At 41.9% G+C, this 6184-nt stretch overlaps 2 long non-coding RNA genes across 2 annotated transcripts; one reads left to right on the forward strand and one right to left on the reverse strand.

Moving 5' to 3' along the window:
- Positions 1–588: 588 nt before the first annotated feature.
- On the reverse strand, positions 589–1008 carry LOC133403678 (uncharacterized). The gene is made up of 2 exons (XR_009768722.1): positions 926–1008; positions 589–846 (listed from the first exon to the last, which is right to left on the reverse strand). It is a non-coding gene; the product is annotated as an uncharacterized LOC133403678 (long non-coding RNA).
- A 2511-nt stretch (positions 1009–3519) lies between these two features.
- Positions 3520–5390, forward strand: LOC133404644 (uncharacterized). The gene is made up of 3 exons (XR_009768853.1): positions 3520–3687; positions 4806–4986; positions 5103–5390. It is a non-coding gene; the product is annotated as an uncharacterized LOC133404644 (long non-coding RNA).
- Positions 5391–6184: the final 794 nt, after the last annotated feature.

Genomic DNA, 6184 nt, shown 5'->3' on the forward strand with positions numbered 1-6184 from the left:
TTATGTTCATGCTCCAAAACGTATGCAAACAAACGTTGGCGACTTTTGCTTTGGCAACCACGTGAACACAAAAAAACGCTTCTGCTGTTACACAATACTCAGCTGTTATAAGATCTATAAATATGCAATTGAACACGACGATGCTAATGCTAATTCTGAAGGTCTTTTATTTAAATGTTATCTATAATAATATCAGCATACAGCAGCACAGTGGGCCAAGTGGTCAGCACGTCTGATGATTCAGGGTTGCTGCCTTGCTTGCGTGGGTTTTGTCAGGGCACTACAGCTTCCTCCCACGTTCCCCCAAAAACGCACGTTAGGTTGATTGAAAACTGTTACGTTGTCCAGAAATGGGAAATGTGGTCATGAAGCAATATAAAGTACACAAATGATCCAGAGCTACAATGATGAATATTGTGCTAGTTGTTCATAATGTTGTGTCTGCATATTCATGCATAAAATGTGACCATCCAACTTCTTCGCTATACTGTCAAGGCGCACATTGAATTGGGGGACAGTTGTAGCACCCCACCCCCCCTGTTCGACGCCCCTGCGAGTGACAGGACGGAACATTTTCATTGACGGGACCGGAGCGGAATTCGGGACGCGTCGGCATGGCGCACCTGTGTCGCCGATGGCCAATAAGAGTCGTCATCATGGCCACTTTCCTCTCCGACTTCCTTCCTAAATGTGTCTCACGGCTGCTCTTTGTTCTCCGGCGAGCGGTGGCCGTCTGCGGGTGTCACGACCTTGAGGTCGACCCCTCTCCTCCATTCCCTCGGTGGTTTCCTCCTCTGACGGCCACAAACATGATGTCCACTCTACTGTAACGTGACCTTCCAGGTCCTGGGAAAGAGAACGCTTTGCTGAGTAATTGTGAGACAAATCTGTCATCGGCGCCATTACGCTTAGATTATTACTGTACTTGATGATGATGTTCATCATCTTCGTCGCCAATGTCGTAGCTGCACGCGAGACGGAAAATGTCGACTTCGAATATTCCGTGTGTTGTGTTCTGCCGCTTTGCATCCAGCAGCTGCTGTTCCGCTTGATCAAGCCGTCTATTTGCCTGCAACACAGCAAAATACAACAGAAGGGACTGGAATAAACTTGAATTCTCCATTCATCGCTTACGATTGTTACCTAAGTCACCAGTTCATTTGAACCTAAAACCCTTAAAGGGGGTTGCAATTTAAAAAAACAAAAAAAAAAACAAGAAACTTTTTGTTGTATTTGTTAAATTTTTCAGTATAAACCTGACAGTAGTACAGTAGTAAAGTGATCTGTGGAAAAATCTTGTTACGATTTTGTGGTGACAATGGAAACTGTGGAGGTACGGTAGCAAGAAGCAACAAAAGATTTATGTTTAAAACACAAAAAGGAAAACAAGGCACATGGAAAAATCTAAATGCTAAATAAACAGAATCCCCCTCCCCCCAAAAAAAAACAAAGTAACAAAGAAATCCTGGGTACAGACCAAAAGAAAGCAACGAACTACTTATAAACAAACTGACGTGACACAGAGGCACAACTGGACTAGCTGTAGGGCGGGGAGGGGGTGCCCCCCCACCCTTTTTCTCTGTGGGCTTCCAGCTGTCAGGTCGGCGGTGGTCCGGTGCCCGTGCCCCTCCCTTTGGGACTGGTCGGGGTGCTTCAGTTGGGCTAGGGCACCGCCCTGGGTCCTGGGGTGTGGGTGGCGTGCCCTTGGCTGCGTCCCCTGGGGGATGGCCTTTCTGACTTGCCCCCCCCCCCCCCACGTGTGAACGGAGGGGGCCGGGCCCACCCTTCCTCAATGTTCCGGCTCAGCAACGTCCGTACACCAGTTGACTAACATTCACGTGATATGGTGTTCGTTCACTCATACGTTCCATAGACACGCTATAGGCTTGAATTGCTTGTGCTGGGAGCACTGATAATAACACAGGTTATATTAAGATATCAACTCGCAGGTTCTTACAGGTGTTTCGACACCAAAAAAAGAATTCCACCGCACCACTCATCAGTAGTTACTGCATGCCCTCAATGGGTGCCCCCATTTTTTGTCACGGGCCACATCGTAATTATGGCTTCCCTCTGAGGGTCGTTATGACGGTGAACCCATATAAAGGAATTATCACCTCATATAATTACACGACAAATTGATGAATAACTACTTTTGAATTCAGAAGCCTATAAAACATTTTTCAACTGGTACATTTCTTTTCAAAGTGGGGGGTTGGTAACAAAAAAATGCTTGCGATATCTCAACGTTATTACAATAGAACACAATTACCAATTGTACCTGTATGTACCTTTCAGCATGAATGGTGCCTTCACAGATGTGTAAGTGACCCATGCCATTGGCACTAACACAGCCCATAGCATCACAGATGCTGGCTTTTCAACTTTGCGTCCATGACAGTCCGGATGGTTCTTTTCCTCTTTGGCCCGGAGGACACGACGTCCACAATTTCCCAAAACAATTTGAAATGCGGACTCGTCGGACCACAGAACCCTTTTCCACTACGCGTCAGTCCATCTTAGAGGAGCTCGGGCCCAGAGAAGCCGGCGGCGTTTCTGGGTGTTGTTGATAAATGGCTTTTGCTTTGCATAGTAGAGTTTCAAGTTGCACTTACGGACGTAGCGCCGAACTATATTGACTGACTTTGTTTTTCTGAATTGTCCCTGAGCCCACGTGGTGATATCCTTTACACATTGACGTCGGTTTTTGACGCAGTGCCGCCTGAGGGATCGAAGGTCACGGGCGTTCAATGTTGGTTTTCGGCCTTGTCGCTTACATGCGGCGATTTCTCCAGATTCTTCGAACCTTTTGATGAGACTATGGAGCGTAGATGATGAAATCCCTAAATTCCTTGCAATTGTACGTTGAGGAACATTGTCCTTAAATTGTTAAACTATTTTCTCACGCACTTGTTCACAAAGAGGTGAACCTCACCTCATCTTTGCTTGCGAATGACTGAGCAATTCAGGGAAGATCCATTTATATCAGTTTGAACATTAAATAGCTCGTCTTGGAAATCATTGTATTCTGTTTTTATTTATGTTTAACACAACGTCCCAACGTCATTGGATTTGGGGTTGTACATTATATTTCTAATTATTTATAATTTGATGAATTATTTTTATTTTATTTTTATTTTTACTGCAAGATGGAGAGCAGACATACTATATACTGGTTGTATACAAAAAAAAAAGAAAAAAAAGAGCATATTAAAAGGAATAAATGAAGGACATTTAAATTTCACTAAATTAAAGCAATTTCACTGGTCAGGAATAAAATTGTCTCAATCTTTTCAAATATTCAGTATAAACTGTAAAAAGTAATACTTTCAATATTTTCCACGCTCTCCCTGTTCACACACACACACACACACACGCACGCACGCACACACACGCACTCCACCAAGTGGACTCCATGATCATGTTTCCTCTCCAGCATGTCAACACTATTGTGTGCAGCGTGATAGCGATCGTAGCCGCTAATTGTTTGAGGCAATATTGGCGGTGCAATTGATGGAGAAAGTGACAAACAACGGTGCGCACGCTCGCCACGACACAGGCGCTCTCTCCTCCTTTTCCCCTCTCTTCGGCTGCTGCTCGTTTATCGGCCTCGTTCTTCCCCGGACGCTTAAAAACGTGGACGATGAATAATAGGACACAAACCCCGAAACGCCTCATCGGGATCAGGTCTGAAGGAAAAACCCTATGATTTCTGTGTTTGAATTTACACCAAATTTCGTCACCTGATTTTTCAGTGACAAAAGAATTTTTGTAGTACTTTATTCATATCAAATTTTCTCCTAATATTGCAACTTTATTTTTAATAATATTAAAAAACCCTCTTAGAAATGCAACTTTATTTTTGTTAAATTGCTAGATTTTATTCCCTTGATGTTATGCCTTTATTTTTATAATACTGCAACCTTTCCTCATAGAACTTCATTATCGTAAATATGCGATATATGCTTTTCTTTTAAATGTACAGTATGTTTTTGTTCTTTTAATATTATAGCTTCATTCTTGTAATATTACATCTTTATTCTCAGTTTATTTCCTTTTATATATTATAACTTTTTTTCTATTAAGGCACTTTTCTGGTAACATTTTGTAATTTTGTCAACATAATTACAAGTTTCACTTTTATTAGTATCAGGGCGATTCATCTAATAAAAAAAAAATCTTTAAATTATGCCTTTATGATTGTAAAATTGTTTACTTTTATTGACTTAATATTAGGACTTTATTCTCATAATATTACAAACTTGTCTCACAGAACTTAAATATTGTAAAGTTATGAATTTATTTTGTAAATTATAATGATTTTTATGCTCTTCATATAATAACATATTTCTTGTAATATAAAGAAATCCTCATAAAATTGTGACTTTACCATGAAATGAAGATTTGTTTTCATTCACATTTTAAATGTAATCTGGTAATATTCAAACTTTTTTTTTTTTTTTTTTTTACTGTCATCATAAAGTTGTATTAATTATGAGAAAATGGTTGTTTTAATTTTCTTGCAGTATGACTGTCCACATAATGTTGAAGCTTTTTTTTCGGCTCAAATTATGGGAAAATTGATTTTGTAATATTGACCTTTTTTATAGGTAAAATTGCGACTATCGTTGTAAAGTTTTAAAACATGAGGTTTTCCTTTTCTTAATGTTATAACTGTTCAGGTATGTTTTTAAAAAATCTAAAAGTTATTATTGTAAAATTGATATTTAATATTATGACTCATTGTATTATTATTTTGTTCATTTGTATTTTTATTTAATTAATTTTTTTGCTCACTTTCCCAGGATGCACCTGGCACAGGGCGCACGAGCGGATGCAGGCCACAGCTGTTTCCTGTGCACGCTTCCTGGTTCGCCTTTCCAGAGGCCTGCTGTTTGCGGGTCGTATTCGTGGACTTGGTGAGGGCGATGTGGGCGGGTGGATTCCGAACTTTTCCAGCATAGAATACATCGGCCGCGGCCACAGGTGTGAGGCGAGCGTCTCTCACTTTCACGTATGCACGCACACAAGCACAACACAAGGACATTGATTGATGATTCGAAGACAAACGTGTCTCCTTATTGTCTGCTATCTGTCTTTAGACTTCCTTCGGCAGCCAGGGGGATTTCAGCCGGGGAGCTAATGAGAAGATAATGGGCTCAATCAATTGTTTCCTGGATTGAACACACCCTCTACTTTCCTCATCAACACTTGGAGGCAAGCCAGGGACGCTGCGCTGAGAGAATCCACTCACTGGACACTTCATTAAGTACACTTATCGAAATCCGATCGTGCAAAGATGCTGCTTAGAAGGAAGTTGAAAAGGCATACTTCAATAAAGATCGGGAATTTTCTCTCTTGTTACTTAAAAAACTGCTTGTTAACTTCTTACAGGGCATGTATTGTAATTACAGTATTGTAAATGTAAAGTTGAAATCTCAGAAAATTGCAGAATTTGTGTGCATCACGTGATTTTTTCTTCTTCATTTAAAGCTATAATCTGTGATATCTGGCGCCCCCTAAAGTTGGAATTCAGCATTACACCAAAGCCTTCATCGCTTGGCTATGACGTAAGCTAAATGCTTCTCCGGTCTCCTCTTTCCAACCCCGCATGCTTTCTCCTTTCGCTATGGCTCAGTCGACCTACTGCCCGTTCGTAGGTAAAATACGTCATTTTCCGCAACATCATTTTAGAGCGCCACCAAGTGATACTGCACGGGAATGTATAGGGTAGTCACTAAATATAAATATCCATCCATTTTCTGAGCCGCTTCTCCTCACTAGGGTCGCGGGCGTGCCGGAGCCTATCCCAGCTGTCATCGGGCAGGAGGCGGGGTACACCCTGAACTGGTTGCCAGCCAATCGCAGGGCACACAGAAACAAACAACCATTCGCACTCACAGTCACGCCTACGGGCAATTTAGTGTCTCCAATGAATGCATGTTTTTTGGGATGTGGGAGGAAACCGGAGTGCCCGGAGAAAACCCACGCAGGCACGGGGAGAACATGCAAACTCCACACATGCGGGGCCGGGGAACGAACCCGGGTCCTCAGAACTGTGAGGCTGACGCTCTAACCGGTCGACCACCGTGCCGCCAATATAAATATCAATATAAATAAATGTTGGAAAATATAGCAAGAGGTGTCAGCAGCTGATAGGCTTAATCAGCATTCTGTCCTCTAC

Source organism: Phycodurus eques, chromosome 6 (genome assembly GCF_024500275.1).
Source record: "Phycodurus eques isolate BA_2022a chromosome 6, UOR_Pequ_1.1, whole genome shotgun sequence".
Classification (NCBI taxonomy): domain Eukaryota; kingdom Metazoa; phylum Chordata; class Actinopteri; order Syngnathiformes; family Syngnathidae; genus Phycodurus; species Phycodurus eques.